Below are 24,091 nucleotides of genomic sequence, written 5' to 3' on the forward strand. Positions count from 1 at the left end.
TCACGATGGTCTTGTGCTGGCGGTTGCAATGAGGATTTATTTGCAAAGTTACTGATCGTCGGGGGAACATTTGTGGGATGTTACAGAGGAGCAGCAACTTAAACACAGGCTCCACCGTTTCATTGGCGTGTCATAGCTTGCAACTGCAATCCCATATACAGTTACAATGGCTCCGTCGCATTGCTTCCAGCAGCCATGCTGCACTACCATAGGGTTACTAAGAATCGCCTGCGTATCCTTATTGGGTGCAAGGTGTGCGGTGCACCCATTTAATTATACTTACCACTCTGTCAGCCGGCATGGGCACCATACTTCCGGAGATGCCAGAGTCTACTGCACCGCCTGTGAGGAGGGGGCCCGATTGGAGCATGCACACGAGCCTCCTCCTTTCTTAAACAGCTTCTGCTAAGAATATCAGTGTTTGACCAATGTGCGTCCAATGGTTGCATCTCTGAACACAAGCAGCAGTTCATTCAGGTCCGCCATCAGGGGGGTACTGTTGGGACAACTGTCCTGGGCCTGGACACTCTGACAGAGAGGAGAGGGCCTGGGCTGCTCATACCGCCCGCCCACTGCTACTGCCGCATGGCAAAATGGGCCCCCCATACTACTGATGCCAACTTCCTATGCAGCGGAAGGCCCCCCACTGCACCCAGTATGTCCCATCAGCGATCACCGCCCTTCACTCACCCGGCCTGTCACCCCTCTGCCGGCCGGCTGCCGCGATTGTCGGGGACTGACAGCTGAGCTCCACCCTCCCTGCACCCTGTGCTGCTGCTGCTGCCAGAGTCACGCTACTGCTCTCTACTTTGCCCCAGGAATGTCTCTCAAGGGGTTGCAATCATAAGGGTGATATTCAGTGTCGACAATCATAATGTTGACACCATAATGTTGACAGAATGGCAACGTTGTTGAGATGTCAACATGTGAGATCCCAACATTTTCAGAATGTCGACATTAGGGATAGGCTGTGGGAGGGAGGTAAGTGCCAGGCTGCAGGCAAGAGGGTTAGAGTTAGGCTGCACGTGTGAGGGTAAGTGTTATGCTGCAGGGAGGTTAGCGTTAAGCTGCAGGTGGGAGGGCTAGGGTTAGGCTGTGAGTGGGAGGGTCAGCGTTAGGCTGTGGGGGGAAGTTAGGGGTAGGCTGCGGGCGGGAGGATTAGAGTTAGGCTGCAGGCAGGAGGGTTAGTGTTAAGCTTTGAGTGGGAGGGTTAGTGTTAGGCTGCAGGCATGAGTTTAGGGTTAGGCTGCAGGCGGGAGGGTTAGGTTAGGGTTAGGCTGTGAGTGGGAGGGTTAGTGTTAGGCTGCGGGGAGGGGAGTAAAGGTTAGGCTGCGGGTGGGAGGATTAGTGTTAGGCTTTGAGTGGGAGGATTAGGCTGCAGGCAGGAGGTTAGGGTTAGGCTGCAGACAGGAGGGTTAGGGTCATGCTGCAGATGGGACAGTTAGTGTTAGACTGCAGGCAAGAGGGTTAGGGTTAGGCTGTGAGTGGGAGGGTTAGGCTGCAGACGGGAGGGTTAGGCTACAGGTGGGATGGTTAGGGTTAGGCTGAGGGCGGGAGGGTTAGGCTGCTGGCAGGAGAGTTAGGGTTAGGCTGCAGGCAGGAGGTTATGGTTAGGCTGTGAGTGGGAGGGTAAGGCTGCAAATGAGAGGGTTAGGCTGCAGGTGGGAGGGTTTGGCTTAGGCTGAGGGCGGGAAGATTAGGGTTAGGCTGCAGACGAGAGGCTTAGGATGCAGGTGGGAGGGTTATTATTATTATTATCCTTTATTTATATGGCGCCACAAGGGTTTCGCAGCGCCCAATTACAGAGTAAAGTTAAGGTTAAGGTTAGGCTGCTGGCAGGAGGGTTAGTGTTAGGCTGAAGGCAGGAGGGTTAGGATGTGCATGGGAGGGCTAGTGTTAGGCTGCAGGCAGGAGGGTTAGGCTGTGCGTGAGAGGGTTATGGTTAGGCTGCAGGTGGGAGGGTAAGGGTTAGGCTGCAGGTGGGAGGGTTAATGTAAGGCTGCAGGCTGGAAGTTTAGATTTAGCCTGTGAGTGGGAGGGTTTAGGGTTAGGCTGCAGACAGGAGGGTTAGGCTGCTGGCAGTAGGGTTAAGCTGCGGGCAGGAGGTTAGGGTTAGGCTGTGAGTGGGAGGGTTGGGATTAGGTTGCAAACATGAGGGTTAGGCTTCAGGTGGGAGGGTTAAGCTTAGACTGAGGGTGGGAGGGTTAAGGTTAGGCTGCAAGTGGGAGGGTTAAGGTTAGGCTGAGGGCGGGAGGGTTAGGCTGCTGGCAGGAGGGTTAGGGAAAGGCTGCAGGCGGGAGGGATAGTGTTAGGCTGCAGGCAGGAGGGTAGGCTGTAGGTGGGAGGGTAAGTGTTAGGCTGCAGGGAGGTTAGGGTTGAGCTGCAGGTGGGAGGGCTAGGGTTAGGCTGTGAGTGGGAGGGTCAGTGTTAGGCTGCAGGGGGAAGTTAGGGGTAGGCTGCGGGCAGGAGGATTAGAGTTAGGCTGCAGGCAGGAGGGTTAGCGTTAACCTTTGAGTGGGAGGGTTAGTGTTAGGCTGCAGGCAGGAGGTTAGGGTTAGGCTGCAGGCAGGAGGGTTAGGTTAGGGTTAGGCTGTGAGTGGGAGGGTTAGTGTTAGGCTGCGGGGGGGGAGTAAAGGTTAGGCTGCGGGTGGGAGGATTAGTGTTAGGCTTTGAGTGGGATGGTTAGGCTGCAAATAGTTGGGTTAGGGTCATGCTGCAGACGGGACAGTTAGTATTAGACTGCAGGCAGGAGGGTTAGGGTTAGGCTGTGAGTGGGAGGGTTAGGCTGCAGATGGGAGGGTTAGCATTAGGCTGCAGGTGGGAGGGTTAGGCTTAGGCTGAGGGCGGGAGGGTTAGGCTGCAGACAGGAGGCTTAGGATGCAGGTGGGAGGGTTAAGGTTAGGCTGAGGGCAGGGGGGTTAGGCTGCTGGCTGGAGGGTTAGTGTTAGGCTGCAGGCAGTAGGTTTAGGCTGTGCGTGAGAGGGTTAGGGTTAGGCTGCAGATGGGAGGGTAACGGTCAGGCTGCAGATGGGAGGGTTAGTGTTAGGCTGCAGGCTGGAAGTTTAGATTTAGGCTGTGAGTGGGAGGGTTAGGCTGCAGACAGGAGTGTTAGGGTTAGGCTGCTGGCAGTAGGGTTAAGCTGCGGGCAAGAGGTTAGGGTTAGGCTGTGAGTGGGAGAGTTAAGGTTAGGCTGCAGGTGGGAGGGTTAAGGTTAGGCTGAGGGCGGCAGGGGCAAACGCAGGAATTATTCAGGGGGGTTTCCATGGGTGTGTATGTGTGTATAATTATAATATACTGTATATATATATATATATATATATATATATAAAACAAAATTCGATCTGGCACTCTGCGCTGGATAATGTTTGTGTTCGGGTGCCTTCAGTGTGGGTACAGATGCTGACAACGAAAAAGCTGCAGCACTCCCAGACTTGCTTTTTAAAATGTTTTTAGTGAAGCAAAATCATCTTGCATAGGTGCAACGTTTTGGTGCCCCTACAGCACCGTTTTCAAGCACAACATATAAAACAGACAAATAGTGGGGTATATTTACTAAAATTCGTATATGTGTCGATTTGGAGGGAGATTAAACACGATTGACATCGAATGTGTGAATTTGCAACTTTTTGTTTTTGTTAAGCCTCATTTACTAAGCAGTCGTATTTTGATTATTTTAATTTTTCAATGTCGATGCCGATGTCATTCGTGTTTTTCAAAGGTAGAATGCGGCCGATTTTGTGTTTTTGCGGCCGTGTGTGGATTTTTCTTAACGAATGCGTCATTTGAATGGTACGGCAGTGTTTTTCCATTCCCGGCCGCGTTTTTTTGCAAACTTTCGTTTTTGTCCCTCGTCCGTGATTGGTTTGTTTCCTGATGGAGGAGTGTCTGTGCTCATTACTATAAAACCGCCCCAAACCGTCCGAACCTCGTGGGTTTAGCTAGTGGAGAGGTGAGAGGAAGTGGTGTTTGGTGTTGGTGAGTAGTTTGGAGTATTTTGTGGTTTGGAGGTGTTTTTTTGCGATTGCTGAGTGCTGTACTGTGTGTGTAAGTAGTCTTGTCATACTTGTTGTGTGGTTATTTAAAAGTCTGTTTACTTTTTTGTCTTTGTTAATAATTTTTTTCAGTCTATTGTCAGTGTGTGTGTGTGTGTGTGTGTGTGTGTGTGTGTGTGTGTGTGTGTGTGTGTGTGTGTTGGTGTGTGGTGTGTAGTGATAGTGGAGGAGTGTGTTGTGTGTTTTATTTTTATAATTGTTATTTGTCCGGAATATGTCCCAGTCAGAGGTGAGTGAGAGGGAGGAGGTGAGTGAGGTGGAGGAGGTTAGTGAGGGGGAGGAGGTGAGTGAGGTGGAGGAGGTTAGTGAGGAGGAGGGGGAGGTTGCTGCTGCGGCCTCGAGTGATAGTGACAGTGATGGTGCTGTTGCTCCGCAGCCACGCACCACTACAAAGACGGGCTGCAATGTTAAATTCAGAGGCAGAGAATGTGGCATTGGTGCGGGAGCTGATGAAACATCATCATCAGCTGTTTGGGCATGATGCTGCCAAGGTACCTTCACGCAGGAAGAGTGTTCTGTGGGGGAAGGTAGTAGCGGCAGTTAATAGTGAGGGTGTGGTGAGGAGGACCGAGGACACGTGTCGTAAGCGTTTCTACGTTATCAAGCGCCGTGTCAAGGCGAAGATGGCCAAGGAGGCAAAGTCTGCCAGGCAAACAGGGGGTGGCCATCCCTTCAGAGCGTCGTATCGGGATTGGGAGGAGCCTGTGCGGTCCCTTATTCCGCCAGAAGTGGTTGGTGCGACTTATGTCCGGGATTCGGATCGTCCAAGGTAGGATGGTGAGTTTGTGGTACAATATTTATCTAATTTTAACATATGTGCTTTGTCCTTAGTTGTGTGAAATGTAATGTAGCTGATTCTGTTTGTAAGTGGCTTAATTATTGTAATGTGTTGTTTTTTTTTTTTAGGCATAAATAGTTATGTTAATTCCCTTTGTCTTGTGAAGGTAGCAGTTGTCTTGTCTCTTTTGCAGCATCAAAAACATTTTTGTTTTATTTATGTATTATTATTTTTTTTTCCATTTAAATGAAGTAAGACTCATGTGTTTTCATGAATGTTTAATCCATTTTATTTAATGTTTTTTTGGTTAATGTATGTTGTTGTGGATAGTCCTTTGTGTGCAAGATGTGATTATTGCCGCAGAATAATTGTATAATTTTTTAATGATAATATATTTGTTTATTGTGAGTTTTTTTTCTCTCCAATCTTTATGTTTCTAACAGACTAATATTCTTGTTGTGTTAAAGTTCCACGGTTGGTTTTGTAGTTGTATAATATTGTTAATTATGCATCTTAGGCTTAGGGTATTGATTGTTTGTTGTAATTGGTTCATGATTAAAGTATACACACCCAATGAAGTCAGCCAGAAAAGCATAAGCCAAGTTTAGTTTAATTGTCTTAATGTTCTTAATATGCCCACATCACAATAATGTTTTGGTGTAAATATGTATTCACAATATAATGTTCATAAGGTCAAATTTCCTATTGTATAAGATATTTGAGAATTCTAACTATATGAAGTTATTTCTCTGACAATTACACGTAACTTCGTATAGTTAGAATTCCCATGCTTCCTCTACAGGAGCAAATAGCTCCATTAGTAAAGTGTCTGTCGTCAGTGTAACAGGTCATGGGTTCTAATCCTGGGCGATACTGCTAAGAATAGTGTGATTCAAAATAAAAGACAATGAATTGTGTGTGTGTATATATATATATATATATATATATATTTTAATCTAAATATAGGGAGGGTGGGGCACCAATATTTATCTTGCCTCCGGGCAACTGGGACAAACTTACGCCACTGCTCATACACTATACTAAACAGCTGCGTTCTGGTGTGAAGATTCATAATTAGCCTCTGAAGAAGAGTGAAGTAATATAAAGGCCCCCTCTGCCCCTCCGTAGACTACAAGGCTGGCAGCCTATATATAAGAGAGACTCTGGTCACGAATGACTGAACACTGCCTTACCAGGTAAATCACTGCTCTCTCAGTGAAACTGACATTGAGCATTTAGAAGTGATCCTCCACACTGCGGGCACCACCTGAGAACAAATAGAGATTAACAAGACTATATCCCTCATACAGAGAGGAAATTCAGCAGACTTCCAGTTTGGGATCTCCAATTTGAATAGTGATCTGTTGGGGCCCCTCCTAGATACAGCAATTGGTGACATTTACACTATACTTGCCAGTCCCTACATATTGCATGGAAATCAAGTTGTTATCAAAGAATTGCAATCCAAAAATCCTGTGCACAGGTATAAAATCAACATTTGGACACTATCCAGGTTATGTGTGTTTGGGTACCCGATGCTAATGTTTATACAGTAATTAAGCATAGTTGTGATAATTGATTAGTGTCTTGTTTGTGCTTAAAGGTGTCATTGTTGTATTATACTGAGTACCTACTGTACTAGTGTACAGGCTATATCGCATGCACTGGTTCTTGAAATAAATACACCTGCATTATTAATGAATGTTGTTTTTCATATTCAAAAGTGTGTTACTCATACCTTCAGACCTCTCCGCGAAGAGAATAGAAGTATCATCGAGAAGCAGATTTTCTGGTAATCACATTGCCATAAGGGGCTAACCTGAGGGTACCACATGTACATGCCCATATGTCACTGGCCACACCCACACAACATTAGCCACACCTCCTCAACTTCTCACAATAGGCACCAGGCCCATGTTAATCTTAATCCAGCCCTGTTCCCTATATATTGTTTTTTTTATAGTAAAAATCAAAGTGAGCATGTCATCCTTTTGCCAGGTGCATTATAAAGGATCTGGCATCATGGGTCACAGACAGTGTGTCTCAAAAAATTAAAATCTAAAAGTGGACACAACCAGGAAAATCATCCAGGAGACCCAGATTCATGTAAGTACTTGCTAAAAATATACCCTAACCATTGTGGGTCTTTAGCAGCTAACTGTGATTGATGTCTCTAAATCAGGCTTTTTCAACCAGTGTGCCGTGGAGCCAGTTGCAAGGTGTGCTGCGGAGCCTAGAGCAGCTTCCTGCACCTTCAGAGTGAACTGTTGGCCCGGGCTCTTCTTAGAGGATCAGTCGTGCTCTGGCCATGACCTATGCCTTGAAGACGCGGCAGGGTCACGGCCAGGGGCGGATTGGGAACAAAAAGCGGCCCTGGAAAAATTTGTACTAGTAGCCCCACATGGGCAGCACCAGAGGTGTAAGGTCCAGCCATGGGCCATGGCAGCAGCACCCTCCCCCCAAGACTTTCCAGATAGTGGGCATGTCCAGCATCAAGGGGGAAGTTAAAAGGAAATAAAATTAAATATTATGAGCTAGAGATGAGCGGGTTCGGTTCCTCGGAAACCGAACCCCCCCAAACTTTCTCCCATTTTACACGGGTCTGAGGCATACTCGGATTCTCCCGTATGGCTCGGTTAACCCAAGCGCGCCCGAACGTCATCATCCCGCTGTCGGATTCTCGCGAGATTCGGATGCTATATAAGGAGCCGCGCGTCGCCGCCATTTTTCACTTGTGCCTTGGAAATGATAGTGAGAGGACGTGGCTGGCGTCCTCTCACTTTGTTTCAGGGGGCTGCATATCTTTATTCTGGGGACCAGCAGTATTATAGGAGGAGTACAGTGCAGAGTTTTGCTGACCAGTGACCACCAGTATTATACGTTATCTGCCTGAAAAACGCTCCATATCTGTGCTCAGTGTGCTGCATATATCTGTGCTCACACTGCTTTATTGTGGGGACTGGGGACCAGCAGTATTATATAGGAGGAGTACAGTTCAGAGTTTTGCTGACCAGTGACCACCAGTATACGTTGTCTGCCTGAAAAACGCTCCATATCTGTGCTCAGTGTGCTGCATATTTCTGTGCTCACACTGCTTTATTGTGGGGACTGGGGACCAGCAGTATTATATAGGAGGAGTACAGTGCACAGTTTTGCTGACCAGTGACCACCAGTATACGTTGTCTGCCTGAAAAACGCTCCATATCTGTGCTCAGTGTGCTGCATATATCTGTGATCACACTGCTTTATTGTGGGGACTGGGGACCAGCAGTATTATATAGGAGTACAGTGCAGAGTTTTGCTGACCAATGACCACCAGTATACGTTGTCTGCCTGATAAACACTCCATATCTGTGCTCAGTGTGCTGCATATATCTGTGCTCACACTGCTTTATTGTGGGGACTGGGGACCAGCAGTATTATATAGGAGGAGTACAGTGCAGAGTTTTGCTGACCAGTGACCACCAGTATTATACGTTCTCTGCCTGCAAAACGCTCCATATCTGTGCTCAGTGTGCTGCATATATCTGTGCTCACACTGCTTTATTGTGGGGACTGGGGACCAGCAGTATTATATAGGAGGAGTACAGTGCAGAGTTTTGCTAACCAGTGACCACCAGTATTATACGTTCTCTGCCTGAAAAACGCTCCATATCTGTTCTGCATTGTAGTATATAGTAGGAGTACAGTGCATAATTTTGCTGACCACCAGTATATAATATATAGGAGTACGGTACAGAAGGCCACTGCTCTACCTACCTCTGTGTCGTCAAGCATACTATCCATCCATACCTGTGCTGCATTTCAGTTTTGCACAGTTTGCTGACCACCAGTATATAATAGATAGCAGTACGGTACAGTAGGCCACTGCTCTACCTACCTCTGTGTCGTCAAGTATACTATCCATCCATACCTGTGGAGCATTTCAGTTTTGCACAGTTTGCTGACCACCAGTATTTAATAGATAGCAGTACGGTACAGTAGGCCACTGCTCTACCTACCTCTGTGTCGTCAAGTATACTATCCATCCATACCTGTGGTGCATTTCAGTTTTGCACAGTTTGCTGACCACCAGTATATAATATATAGCAGTACGGTACAGTAGGCTACTGCTCTACCTACCTCTGTATCGTCAAGTATACTATCCATCCATACCTGTAGTGCATTTCAGTTTTGCACAGTTTGTTGACCACCAGTATATAATATATAGCAGTACGGTACAGTAGGCCACTGCTCTACCTACCTCTGTGTCGTCAAGTATACTATCCATCCATACCTGTGGTGCATTTAAGTTTTGCACAGTTTGCTGACCACCAGTATATAATATATAGCAGTACGATACAGAAGGCCACTGCTCTACCTACCTCTGTGTCGTCAAGTATACTATCCATCCATACCAGTGGTGCATTTCAGTTTTGCACAGTTTGCTGACCACCAGTATATAATTTATAGCAGTACGGTACAGTAGGCCACTGCTCTACCTACCTCTGTGTCATCAAGTATACTATCCATCCATACCTGTGGGGCATTTCAGTTTTGCACAGTTTGCTGACCACCAGTATATAATATATAGCAGTATGGTACAGAAGGCCACTTAGCTTAGTCACACAGCTACCTCATTGCGCCTCTTTTTTTCTTTGCATCATGTGCTGTTTGGGGACAATTTTTTTAATCTGCCATCCTGTCTGACACTGCAGTGCCACTCCTAGATGGGCCAGGTGTTTGTGTCGGCCACTTGGGTCGCTTAGCTTAGTCACACAGCTACCTCATTGCACCTCTTTTTTTCTTTGCATCATGTGCTGTTTGGGGACTATTTTTTAAATCTACCATCCTGTCTGACACTGCAGTGCCACTCCTAGATGGGCCAGGTGTTTGTGTCAGCCACTTGGGTCGCTTAGCTTAGTCATCCAGCGACCTCGGTGCAAATTTTAGGACTAAAAATAATATTGCGAGGTGTGAGGTGTTCAGAATAGACTAGAAATGAGTGTAAATTATGGTTATTGAGGTTAATAATACTATGGGATCAAAATGACCCCCAAATTCTATGATTTAAGCTGTTTTTGAGGGTTTTTTGTAAAAAAACACCCGAATCCAAAACACACCCGAATCCGACAAAAAATTTTCAGGGAGGTTTTGCCAAAACGCGTCCAAATCCAAAACACGGCTGCGGAACCGAATCCAAAACCAAAACACAAAACCCGAAAAATTTCCGGTGCACACTACTATTATGAGCATTCTTTAGAAAGATATATTTTCTTGCTTATTACACCAACCATATCCCAATCACTATTCCCTCAATCTTATACAGTGCCGTAACTAGGCATTTTAGCGCTGTGTGCAAGAAACGACAGTGGCGGCCCCCCCCATGTAAGATAGGGGCAGAGCGCGCCGTAGGCGCGCCAAAAATTTATAGGGGCGTGGCTTCACGGGGAAGGGGCGTGGCCACAAAATAATAGCAATTCATACTACGGTGCACAGTAGTCTACATTATTCAAATTACGCTGCACAGTAGCGCCACTACATCAGGTAGAGCCCCTTTTATACATTACAGCAGACAGTGTCCCCCTTTTTACATATTGCGGCAGCCAGTCCCCCTTTTTACACATTGCGGCAGATAGACCCTTTTTACACATTGCGGCAGCCAGTCCCCCTTTTTACACATTACAGCAGCCAGTCTCCCTTTTAACACATTGCGGCAGCCGGTCCTTCTTTTTACACATTGCGGCAGACAGCGTCCCTTTTTTACAATTACAGCAGACAGCGTCCCCGTTTTTACACATTACGGCAGACGGTGTCCCCCTTTATACACATTGCGGCAGCCAGTCCCCATTTTTACACATTGCGGCAGCCAGTCCCATTTTACACATTGCGGCAGCCAGGACCCCATTTTACACATTGCGGCAGCCAGTCCCCATTTCTTACACATTGCGGCAGCCAGTCCCATTTTACACATTGCGGCAGCCAGTCCCATTTTTTACACATTGCGGCAGCCATCCCCATTTTTTACACATTGCGGCAGCCAGTCCCATTTTTTACACATTGCGGCAGCCATCCCCATTTTTTACACATTGCGGCAGCCAGTCCCATTTTTTACACATTGCGGCAGGCGGTGTCCGAGAGAGAGACAGAGATAGAGAGACAGAGAGAGAGAGAGAGAGAGAGAGAGAGAGAGAGACAGAGAGAGAGAGAGAGAGAGAGAGAGGGGGGGGGGGGATATACTTACCTTCTCCCCGCTGACAGGCTCCTCGTGCTGCTCCCTCGGTGGCGGCAGTGAGATGAGAAGGAGGAGGAGGGAGGGGGAGCAGGGAGCCGCAGCAGCGCTATGTTATTGGTAGTAAGCGCCGCTGCAGCATCCCCCTCTCCTTCTGTATTGGCTGCCGGGCAGCCAATACGGAAGGAGAGGGGGATGCTGCAGCGGCGCTTACTACCAATAACATAGCGCTGCTGCGGCTCCCTGCTCCCCCTCCCTCATCCTCCTTGTCCGCTGCCTCCGGCGCTGGTCTCTCTCCTCCAGCGCGGCGCACGGCGCACACAGAGGCGGCATGTAATGAGTCAATTTGACTCATTACATGCCGCTGGCCGTGCGCCCCCAGGGCAACTGCGCTGTGTGCCAAGCCCCCTTGGCACACACGTAGTTACGGCTCTGATCTTATATGTCAACCAAGCAGGCAAACAGAGCATACACTAGATCATCTGCAATCACAGGCTAAGTGGCAAAGTCATTTTCATATATGCTAATTATTTTGCATCTTATTCATTATGTCTATAAATAGGACCACATGTCCTCAGACAAAACAGGCCCCAGGGGTGCGTCGTCCCACCGGGAATCTTCCCTGTAAACCCTATGGCCAATCCGCCTCTGGTCGCGGCCGCCGCATATCACCACCCAGCCCACCCGCCTGCATACACATCTTCCAGTTCCCACCTGCATACACAGCTTTCCTTGCCCACCCACATCCACACCTGCCTGCCTGCCCACTGCTCAGTATTCTCAGCACTCCACTATGAACAACCCCCGCCACTGAGGAACAGGGTGGAGGACAGCTGTCCGGTAGGGGCTAATATTTGTTATTTAATTTCTCCTGTGGGGAACAATAGGATTTCAATAGGATTTATGTGGGGAGAATAAGGATTTATGGATTTATGGGGGGGAACAATGTGAATAATTCATTTGGGGAGCAATAGGATTTATGTGGGGAGCAATAGGATTTATGTAGAGAGCAATGTGAGATTGTTTTCTCTGTGTAGGCCAATGTATGCGTGGATTTTTTTTTTTACTGTGAGGGCCAATGTGTGTTTTTGTTTTTTTTCTGTGATGGTGAGCCTTGGGAATTTAAAAATATTGGGGGTCATTCCGAGTTGTTCGCTCGCTAGCAGATTTTAGCAGCATTGCACACGCTAGGCCGCCGCCCTCTGGGAGTGTATTTTAGCTTAGCAGAATTGCGAACGAAAGATTAGCAGAATTGCGAATAGAAAATTCTTAGCAGTTTCTGAGTAGCTCGAGACTTACTCCTACACTGCGATCGCCTCAGTCCGTTTCGTTCCTGGTTTGACGTCAGAAACACGCCCTGCGTTCGGCCAGCCACTCCCCCGTTTCTTCAGACACTCCCGCGTTTTATCCTGGCACGCCTGCGTTTTTTCCGCACACTCCCAGAAAACGGTCAGTTTCCGCCCAGAAACACCCACTTCCTGTCAATCACACTCCGATCACTTCAACGATGAAAATTCTTCGTTCGGACGTAAGTAAATCTACTAAGTTTTGTGCTAAAATACTTAGCGCATGCGCACTGCGTACCATGCGCATGCGCATTTTTGCCTTAATCGCTCCGTTGCGAAAATCGGCAACGAGCGATCAACTTGGAATGACCCCTATTGTTCGGTGTGCCGCAAGTAAAAAAAGTTTGAAAATCACTGCTCTAAATGATAATCGTGGGTAGTGGGGTATTAGGTTTCTGCCGTGGGGGGGGGGTTATAAGGTCTAGCAAAGTTGTACTGTGCGAAGCAAAGTTATATTTTTGCTGCTGAAAAAAAATATGAACACAATTTTGGGTGATAAAGGTTAAGTTCTTGCATCTAGTATTTGTTTTTACTGTAAAATCAGGCTCTGTCATTGAGGGTGTGTTGATGGATATGTAACATCATTTGGGGATTTGTCAGTGTGGTACCTGGGTGTTGGTGTGGGCACAGATAAGTTAGGTTTAAATGGTGCCTTACAGTTGACATTGAAGCTATAGCTGATCTTCCTTCTTATCTGCCAAAGACTCCATGAGTTTCTCCACATTAGGCTGTAGCAGAGAAGCTAGATTATTTAGTACAGGGGTTGTAAGATGACGTGAGTCCATGGCAGGTCACTGTATGATGAAAATAATAATCACCATACAAATGAAAGGCAAATCGAAAACAAATGGAATCTGACAAATATAAGACAATAGTTTGCAGTGTGGTAGCAAATAGACAATGGGTAATCACGCTTTCTAATAGTCAAACAGGCTTCTGTATCTTAACTGCTTCAGAACCTCTTTGGCTATAAGTAGGGACAAATGTAGTTTCTCAATTGCTTCAATACACTAGATCAGGGGTGGCCAATCAGTCAGCGACAAAGAGCCAAGAAAAATCTTTGGGCATGCCAAAGAGCCGATACCATGTGCACGCCAAAGGCATGTGTGCGAAAATGGGGCATGGTCTTGTGCCTGCTAGGCCATGCCCGTTATAAAATACATTGAAAAAGCCAGATCCAAAATAAAATACATAGAAAGGGACAAATCCACATAAAATACATTTTAAAAACCACATCCACATAAAATACATAAAAAAATTCAGAGCCAAATAAAATACATTTAAAAGCAAGATTAACATAATACACTTCAGTTCCTCCATGTATCACTCCAGCTCCCCATGAGACTGTAGTAGCCCTTCATGTGTCCAGTAGAGATGTGCACTTGAATTTTTCGGGTTTTGTGTTTTGGTTTTGGGTTCGGTTCCGCGGCCGTGTTTTGGGTTCGACCGCGTTTTGGCAAAACCTCACCGAATTTTTTTTGCCGGATTCGGGTGTGTTTTGGATTCGGGTGTTTTTTTCAAAAAACACTAAAGAACAGCTTAAATCATAGAATTTGGGGGTCATTTTGATCCCAAAGTATTATTAACCTCAAAATCCATAATTTCCACTCATTTTCAGTCTATTCTGAATACCTCACACCTCACAATATTATTTTTAGTCCTAAAATTTGCACCGAGGTCGCTGGATGACTAAGCTAAGCGACCCTAGTGGCCGACACAAACACCGGGCCCATCTAGGAGTGGCACTGCAGTGTCACGCAGGATGGCCCTTCCAAAAAACACTCCCCAAACAGCACATGACGCAAAGAAAAAAAGAGGCGCAATGAGGTAGCTGTGTGAGTAAGATAAGCGACCCTAGTGGCCGACACAAACACCGGGCCCATCTAGGAGTGGCACTGCAGTGTCACGCAGGATGGCCCTTCCAAAAAACACTCCCCAAACAGCACATGACGCAAAGAAAAAAAGAGGCGCAATGAGGTAGCTGTGTGAGTAAGATAAGCGACCCTAGTGGCCGACACAAACACCGGGCCCATCTAGGAGTGTCACTGCAGTGTCACGCAGGATGGCCCTTCCAAAAAACACTCCCCAAACAGCACATGACGCAAAGAAAAAAAGAGGCGCAATGAGGTAGCTGTGTGAGTAAGCTAAGCGACCCTAGTGGCCGACACAAACACCTGGCCCATCTAGGAGTGGCACTGCAGTGTCACGCAGGATGGCCCTTCCAAAAAACACTCCCCAAACAGCACATGACGCAAAGAAAAAAAGAGGCGCAATGAGGTAGCTGTGTGAGTAAGATAAGCGACCCTAGTGGCCGACACAAACACCGGGCCCATCTAGGAGTGTCACTGCAGTGTCACGCAGGATGGCCCTTCCAAAAAACACTCCCCAAACAGCACATGACGCAAAGAAAAAAAGAGGCGCAATGAGGTAGCTGTGTGAGTAAGCTAAGCGACCCTAGTGGCCGACACAAACACCTGGCCCATCTAGGAGTGGCACTGCAGTGTCACGGAGGATGGCCCTTCCAAAAAACACTCCCCAAACAGCACATGACGCAAAGAAGAAAAAAAGAGGCGCAATGAGGTAGCTGTGTGAGTAAGATAAGCGACCCTAGTGGCCGACACAAACACCGGGCCCATCTAGGAGTGGCACTGCAGTGTCACGCAGGATGGCCCTTCCAAAAAACACTCCCCAAACAGCACATGACGCAAAGAAAAAAAGAGGCGCAATGAGGTAGCTGTGTGAGTAAGATAAGCGACCCTAGTGGCCGACACAAACACCGGGCCCATCTAGGAGTGGCACTGCAGTGTCACGCAGGATGGCCCTTCCAAAAAACACTCCCCAAACAGCACATGACGCAAAGAAAAAAAGAGGCGCAATGAGGTAGCTGTGTGAGTAAGCTAAGCGACCCTAGTGGCCGACACAAACACCTGGCCCATCTAGGAGTGGCACTGCAGTGTCACGCAGGATGGACCTTCCAAAAAACACTCCCCAAACAGCACATGACGCAAAGAAGAAAAAAAGAGGCGCAATGAGGTAGCTGTGTGAGTAAGATAAGCGACCCTAGTGGCCGACACAAACACCGGGCCCATCTAGGAGTGGCACTGCAGTGTCACGCAGGATGGCCCTTCCAAAAAACACTCCCCAAACAGCACATGACGCAAAGAAAAATGAAAGAAAAAAGAGGTGCAAGATGGAATTGTCATTGGGCCCTCCCACCCACCCTTATGTTGTATAAACAGGACATGCACACTTTAACCAACCCATCATTTCAGTGACAGGGTCTGCCACACGACTGTGACTAAAATGACGGGTTGGTTTGGACCCCCACCGAAAAAGAAGCAATTAATCTCTCCTTGCACAAACTGGCTCTACAGAGGCAAGATGTCCACCTCATCATCATCCTCCGATATATCACCGTGTACATCCCGCTCCTCACAGATTATCAATTCGTCCCCACTGGAATCCACCATCTCAGCTCCCTGTGTACTTTGTGGAGGCAATTGCTGCTGGTCAATGTCTCCACGGAGGAATTGATTATAATTCATTTTAATGAACATCATCTTCTCCACATTTTCTGGAAGTAACCTCGTACGCCGATTGCTGACAAGGTGAGCGGCGGCACTAAACACTCTTTCGGAGTACACACTTGTGGGAGGGCAACTTAGGTAGAATAAAGCCAGTTTGTGCAAGGGCCTCCAAATTGCCTCTTTTTCCTGCCAGTATAAGTACGGACTGTCTGACGTGCCTACTTGGATGCGGTCACTCATATAATCCTCCACCATTCTTTCAATGGTGAGAGAATCATATGCAGTGACAGTAGACGACATGTCCGTAATCGTTGTCAGGTCCTTCAGTCCGGACCAGATGTCAGCATCAGCAGTCGCTCCAGACTGCCCTGCATCACCGCCAGCGGGTGGGCTCGGAATTCTGAGCCTTTTCCTCGCACCCCCAGTTGCGGGAGAATGTGAAGGAGGAGATGTTGACAGGTCGCGTTCCGCTTGACTTGACAATTTTGTCACCAGCAGGTCTTTGAACCCCAGCAGACTTGTGTCTGCCGGAAAGAGAGATCCAAGGTAGGTTTTAAATCTAGGATCGAGCACGGTGGCCAAAATGTAGTGCTCTGATTTCAACAGATTGACCACCCGTGAATCCTTGTTAAGCGAATTAAGGGCTGCATCCACAAGTCCCACATGCCTAGCGGAATCGCTCCCTTTTAGCTCCTCCTTCAATGCCTCCAGCTTCTTCTGCAAAAGCCTGATGAGGGGAATGACCTGACTCAGGCTGGCAGTGTCTGAACTGACTTCACGTGTGGCAAGTTCAAAAGGTTGCAGAACCTTGCACAACGTTGAAATCATTCTCCACTGCGCTTGAGACAGGTACATTCCACCTCCTATATCGTGCTCAATTGTATACGCTTGAATGGCCTTTTGCTGCTCCTCCAACCTCTGAAGCATATAGAGGGTTGAATTCCACCTCGTTACCACTTCTTGCTTCAGATGATGGCAGGGCAGGTTCAGGCGTTTTTGGTGGTGCTCCAGTTTTCTGTACGTGGTGCCTGTACGCCGAAAGTGTCCCGCAATTCTTCTGGCCACCGACAGCATCTCTTGCACGCCCCTCTCGTTTTTAAAAAAATTCTGCACCACCAAATTCAAGGTATGTGCAAAACATGGGACGTGCTGGAATTTGCCCATATTTAATGCACACACAATATTGCTGGCGTTGTCCGATGCCACAAATCCACAGGAGAGTCCAATTGGGGTAAGCCATTCCACGATGATCTTCCTCAGTTGCCGTAAGAGGTTTTCAGCTGTGTGCGTATTCTGGAAACCGGTGATACAAAGCGTAGCCTGCCTAGGAAAGAGTTGGCGTTTGCGAGATGCTGCTACTGGTGCCGCCGCTGCTGTTCTTGCGGCGGGAGTCCATACATCTACCCAGTGGGCTGTCACAGTCATATAGTCCTGACCCTGCCCTGCTCCACTTGTCCACATGTCCGTGGTTAAGTGGACATTGGGTACAGCTGCATTTTTTAGGACACTGGTGACTCTTTTTCTGAGGTCTGTGTACATTTTCGGTATCGCCTGCCTAGAGAAATGGAACCTAGATGGTATTTTGTACCGGGGACACAGTACCTCCAACAAGTCTCTAGTTGGCTCTGCAGTAATGATGGATACCGGAACCACGTTTCTCACCACCCAGGATGCCAAGGCCTCAGTTATCCGCTTTGCAGCAGGATGACTGCTGTGATATTTCATCTTCCTCGCAAAGGACTGTTGGACAGTCAATTGCTTGGTGGAAGTAGTAAAAGTGGTCTTACGAGTACGACTTCCCCTCTGGGATGACCATCGACTCCCAGCAGCAACAACAGCAGCGCCAGCAGCAGTAGGCGTTACACGCAAGGATGCATCGGAGGAATCCCAGGCAGGAGAGGACTCGTCAGAATTGCCAGTGACATGGCCTGCAGGACTATTGGCATTCCTGGGGAAGGAGGAAATTGACACTGAGGGAGTTGGTGGGGTGGTTAGCGTGAGCTTGGTTACAAGAGGAAGGGATTTACTGGTCAGTGGACTGCTTCCGCTGTCGCCCAAAGTTTTTGAACTTGTCACTGACTTATGAATGCGCTGCAGGTGACGTATAAGGGAGGATGTTCCGAGGTGGTTAACGTCCTTACCCCTACTTATTACAGCTTGACAAAGGCAACACACGGCTTGACAAATGTTGTCCGCATTTCTGGTGAAATACTTCCACACCGAAGAGCTGATTTTTTTGGTATTTTCACCAGGCATGTCAACGGCCCTATTCCTCCCACGGACAACAGGTGTCTCCCCGGGTGCCTGACTTAAACAAACCACCTCACCATCAGAATCCTCCTTGTCAATTTCCTCCCCAGCGCCAGCAACACCCATATCCTCCTCATCCTGGTGTACTTCAACACTGACATCTTCAATCTGACTATCAGGAACTGGACTGCGGGTGCTCCTTCCAGCACTTGCAGGGGGCGTGCAAATGGTGGAAGGCGCATGCTCTTCACGTCCAGTGTTGGGAAGGTCAGGCATCGCAACCGACACAATTGGACTCTCCTTGTGGATTTGGGATTTGGAAGAACGCACAGTTCTTTACGGTGCTTTTGCCAGCTTGAGTCTTTTCAGTTTTCTAGCGAGAGGCTGAGTGCTTCCATCCTCATGTGAAGCTGAACCACTAGCCATGAACATAGGCCAGGGCCTCAGCCGTTCCTTGCCACTCCGTGTGGTAAATGGCATATTGGCAAGTTTACGCTTCTCCTCCGACAATTTTATTTTAGATTTTGGAGTCCTTTTTTTACTGATATTTGGTGTTTTGGATTTTACATGCTCTGTACTATGACATTGGGCATCGGCCTTGGCAGACGACGTTGCTGGCATTTCATCGTCTCGGCCATGACTAGTGGCAGCAGCTTCAGCACGAGGTGGAAGTGGATCTTGATCTTTCCCTAATTTTGGAACCTCAACATTTTTGTTCTCCATATTTTAATAGGCACAACTAAAAGACACAGAGGTAGCTACAGCCGTGGACTACCGTACTGTGTCTGCTGCTAATATAGACTGGATGATAATGAGATGAAATCAATATATATATATATATATATATATATATATATAATATCACACTAGTACTGCAGCCGGACAGGTATATAATATATATTTATTATGTACTAATGACTGATGACGGACCTGCTGGACACTGTCAGCTCAGCAGCACCGCAGACTGCTACAGTAAACTACTATAGTAGTATGTATCAAGAAGAAAGGAAAAAAAAAAAACCACGGGTAGGTGGTATACAATTATGGATGGACCAGCGACTGCCGACACAGAGGTAGCTACAGCCGTGGACTACCATACTGTGTCTGCTGCTAATATAGACTGGATGATAATGAGATGAAATCAATATATATATATATAATATCACACTAGTACTGCAGCCGGACAGGTATATAATATATATTTATTATGTACTAATGACTGATGACGGACCTGCTGGACACTGTCAGCTCAGCAGCACCGCAGACTGCTACAGTAAGCTACTATAGTAGTATGTATCAAGAAGAAAGAAAAAAAAAAAAACACGGGTAGGTGGTATACAATTATGGATGGACCAGCGACTGCCGACACAGAGGTAGCTACAGCCGTGGACTACCGTACTGTGTCTGCTGCTAATATAGACTGGATGATAATGAGATGAAATCAATATATATATATATATAATATCACACTAGTACTGCAGCCGGACAGGTATATAATATATATTTATTATGTACTAATGACTGATGACGGACCTGCTGGACACTGTCAGCTCAGCAGCACCGCAGACTGCTACAGTAAGCTACTATAGTAGTATGTATCAAGAAGAAAGAAAAAAAAAAACCACGGGTAGGTGGTATACAATTATGGATGGACCAGCGACTGCCGACACAGAGGTAGCTACAGCCGTGGACTACCGTACTGTGTCTGCTGCTAATATAGACTGGATGATAATGAGATGAAATCAATATATATATATATATAATATCACACTAGTACTGCAGCCGGACAGGTATATAATATATATTTATTATGTACTAATGACTGATGACGGACCTGCTGGACACTGTCAGCTCAGCAGCACCGCAGACTGCTACAGTAAGCTACTATAGTAGTATGTATCAAGAAGAAAGAAAAAAAAAAACCCACGGGTAGGTGGTATACAATTATGGATGGACCAGCGACTGCCGACACAGAGGTAGCTACAGCCGTGGACTACCGTACTGTGTCTGCTGCTAATATAGACTGGATGATAATGAGATGAAATCAATATATATATATATATAATATCACACTAGTACTGCAGCCGGACAGGTATATAATATATATTTATTATGTACTAATGACTGATGACGGACCTGCTGGACACTGTCAGCTCAGCAGCACCGCAGACTGCTACAGTAAGCTACTATAGTAGTATGTATCAAGAAGAAAGAAAAAAAAAAACCACGGGTAGGTGGTATACAATTATGGATGGACCAGCGACTGCCGACACAGAGGTAGCTACAGCCGTGGACTACCGTACTGTGTCTGCTGCTAATATAGACTGGATGATAATGAGATGAAATCAATATATATAATAAGATTTTACTTACCGATAAATCTATTTCTCGTAGTCCGTAGTGGATGCTGGGGACTCCGTCAGGACCATGGGGAATAGCGGCTCCGCAGGAGACAGGGCACAAAAATAAAGCTTTAGGATCAGGTGGTGTGCACTGGCTCCTCCCCCTATGACCCTCCTCCAAGCCTCAGTTAGGATACTGTGCCCGGACGAGCGTACACAATAAGGAAGGATATTGAATCCCGGGTAAGACTCATACCAGCCACACCAATCACACCGTACAACTTGTGATCTGAACCCAGTTAACAGTATGACAAACGTAGGAGCCTCTGAACAGACGGCTCACAACAATAACAACCCGATTTTTTTGTAACAATAACTATGTACAAGTATTGCAGACAATCCACACTTGGGATGGGCGCCCAGCATCCACTACGGACTACGAGAAATAGATTTATCGGTAAGTAAAATCTTATTTTCTCTGACGTCCTAAGTGGATGCTGGGGACTCCGTCAGGACCATGGGGATTATACCAAAGCTCCCAAACGGGCGGGAGAGTGCGGATGACTCTGCAGCACCGAATGAGAGAACTCCAGGTCCTCTTTAGCCAGGGTATCAAATTTGTAGAATTTTACAAACGTGTTCTCCCCCGACCACGTAGCTGCTCGGCAGAGTTGTAATGCCGAGACCCCCCGGGCAGCCGCCCAGGATGAGCCCACTTTCCTTGTGGAATGGGCCTGGACAGATTTTGGTTGTGGCAAGCCTGCCACAGAATGTGCAAGTTGAATTGTGCTACAAATCCAACGAGCAATCGTCTGCTTAGAAGCAGGAGCACCCAGCTTGTTGGGTGCATACAATATAAACAGCGAGTCAGACTTTCTGACTCCAGCCGTTCTTGAAATATATATTTTCAATGCCCGGACCACGTCCAACAACTTGGAATCCTCCAAATCGTTAGTAGCCGCAGGCACCACAATAGGCTGGTTCAGGTGAAACGCTGACACCACCTTAGGCAGAAAATGAGGACGCGTCCGCAGTTCTGCCCTGTCCGAATGGAAAATCAGATATGGGCTCTTATATGATAAAGCCGCTAATTCTGATACTCTCCTGGCTGAAGCCAGGGCCAGTAGCATGGTTACTTTCCATGTAAGATATTTCAACTCCACCGATTTGAGTGGCTCAAACCAATGGGATTTGAGAAAATCCAAAACTACATTAAGATCCCACGGTGCCACTGGGGGCACAAACGGGGGCTGTATATGTAGTACTCCTTTTACAAAAGTCTGGACTTCAGGAACTGAAGCCAATTCTTTCTGGAAGAAAATCGACAGGGCCGAAATTTGAACCTTAATGGACCCCAATTTGAGGCCCATAGACAATCCTGTTTGCAGGAAATGTAGGAATCGACCCAGTTGAAATTCCTCCGTGGGGGCCTTCCTGGCCTCACACCACGCAACATATTTTCTCCAAATGCGGTGATAATGTTGTGCAGTCACCTCCTTCCTGGCTTTTACCAGTGTAGGAATGACCTCTTCCGGAATGCCTTTTTCCCTTAGAATTCGGCGTTCAACCGCCATGCCGTCAAACGCAGCCGCGGTAAGTCTTGGAATAGACACGGTCCCTGCTGAAGCAGGTCCCGTCTTAGAGGTAGAGGCCACGGATCCTCCGTGAGCATCTCTTGAAGTTCCGGGTACCAAGTTCTTCTTGGCCAATCCGGAGCCACGAGTATCGTTCTTACTCCCCTTTGCCGTATAATTCTCAGTACTTTTGGTATGAGAGGCAGAGGAGGGAACACATACACTGACTGGAACACCCACGGTGTTACCAGAGCGTCCACAGCTATTGCCTGAGGGTCTCTTGACCTGGCGCAATACCTGTCCAGTTTTTTGTTGAGGCGGGACGCCATCATATCCACCTTTGGTTTTTCCCAACGGTTCACAATCATGTGGAAGACTTCTGGATGAAGTCCCCACTCTCCCGGGTGTAGATCGTGTCTGCTGAGGAAGTCTGCTTCCCAGTTGTCCACTCCCGGAATGAACACTGCTGACAGTGCTATCACATGATCTTCCGCCCAGCGAAGAATCCTTGCAGCTTCTGCCATTGCTGTCCTGCTTCTTGTGCCGCCCTGTCTGTTTACGTGGGCGACTGCCGTGATGTTGTCCGACTGGATCAGCACCGGCTGACCCTGAAGCAGGGGTTTTGCCAGACTTAGAGCATTGTAAATCGCTCTTAGCTCCAGTATATTTATGTGAAAAGACATCTCCAGGCTTGACCATACTCCCTGGAAGTTTCTTTCCTGTGTGACCGCTCCCCAGCCTCTCAGACTGGCATCCGTGGTCACCAGGACCCAGTCCTGTATGCCGAATCTGCGGCCCTCTAACAGATGAGCACTCTGCAACCACCACAGAAGAGACACCCTTGTCCGTGGTGATAAGGTTATCCGCTGGTGCATCTGCAGATGCGATCCGGACCATTTGTCCAACAGATCCCACTGAAAAGTTTGTGCGTGGAATCTGCCGAATGGAATCGCTTCGTAAGAAGCCACCATCTTTCCCAGGACTCTTGTGCATTGATGCACAGACACTTTTCCTGGTTTTAGGAGGTTCCTGACAAGTTTGGATAACTCCTTGGCTTTCTCCTCCGGAAGAAACACCTTTTTCTGAACCGTGTCCAGAATCATTCCCAGGAACAGCAGACGTGTTGTCGGTGTCAACTGAGATTTTGGAAAATTCAGAATCCACCCGTGTTGTTGCAGCACTAATTGGGTTAGTCCTACTCCGTCCTCCAGCTGTTCTCTGGACCTTGCCCTTATCAGGAGATCGTCCAAGTAAGGGATAATTAATACGCCTCTTCTTCGAAGAAGAATCATCATTTCGGCCATTACCTTGGTAAAGACCCGAGGTGCCGTGGACAATCCAAACGGCAGCGTCTGAAACTGATAATGACAGTTTTGCACCACGAACCTGAGGTACCCTTGATGTGAAGGGCAAATTGGGACATGCAGGTAAGCATCCTTTATGTCCAGGGACACCATAAAGTCCCCTTCTTCCAGATTCGCTATCACTGCTCTGAGTGACTCCATCTTGAATTTGAATTTCTGTATGTACAGGTTCAAAGATTTCAGATTTAGAATAGGTCTTACCGAGCCGTCCGGCTTCGGTACCACAAATAGCGTGGAGTAATACCCTTTTCCTTGTTGTAGGAGGGGTACCTTGACTATCACCTGCTGAGAAAACAGCTTGTGAATGGCTTCCAATACCGTCGCCCTGTCTGAGGGAGACGTTGGCAAAGCAGACTTTAGGAACCGGCGAGGGGGAGACTTCTCGAATTCCAACCTGTAACCCTGAGATACTACCTGCAGGATCCAGGGGTCCACCTGTGAGCAAGCCCACTGTGCGCTGAAATTCTTGAGTCGACCCCCCACCGCTCCTGAGTCCGCTTGTAAAGCCCCAGCGTCATGCTGAGGGCTTTGCAGAACCCTGGGAGGGCTTCTGTTCCTGGGCAGGGGCTGCTTGCTGTCCTCTCTTACCCCTTCCTCTGCCCCGGGGCAGATATGACTGTCCTTTTGCCCGCTTGTTCTTATAGGAC

At 47.5% G+C, this 24,091-nt stretch overlaps 2 protein-coding genes across 2 annotated transcripts in view; one reads left to right on the forward strand and one right to left on the reverse strand.

Moving 5' to 3' along the window:
• LOC134966656 (trichohyalin-like) overlaps positions 1-24,091 on the reverse strand; it is a 241,249-nt gene that overhangs the window by 161,185 nt on the left and 55,973 nt on the right. The window lies entirely within an intron of this gene.
• Positions 6,858-24,091, forward strand: part of CCDC27 (coiled-coil domain containing 27) — a 281,519-nt gene continuing 264,285 nt past the window's right edge. The window contains exon 1 of the mRNA XM_063943570.1: positions 6,858-6,936. The gene's annotated coding sequence lies outside the window, so the exon portion shown is untranslated. The remainder of the gene's footprint in view (positions 6,937-24,091) is intronic.

Source organism: Pseudophryne corroboree, chromosome 10 (assembly GCF_028390025.1).
Source record: "Pseudophryne corroboree isolate aPseCor3 chromosome 10, aPseCor3.hap2, whole genome shotgun sequence".
NCBI classification, from domain to species: Eukaryota; Metazoa; Chordata; class Amphibia; order Anura; family Myobatrachidae; genus Pseudophryne; species Pseudophryne corroboree.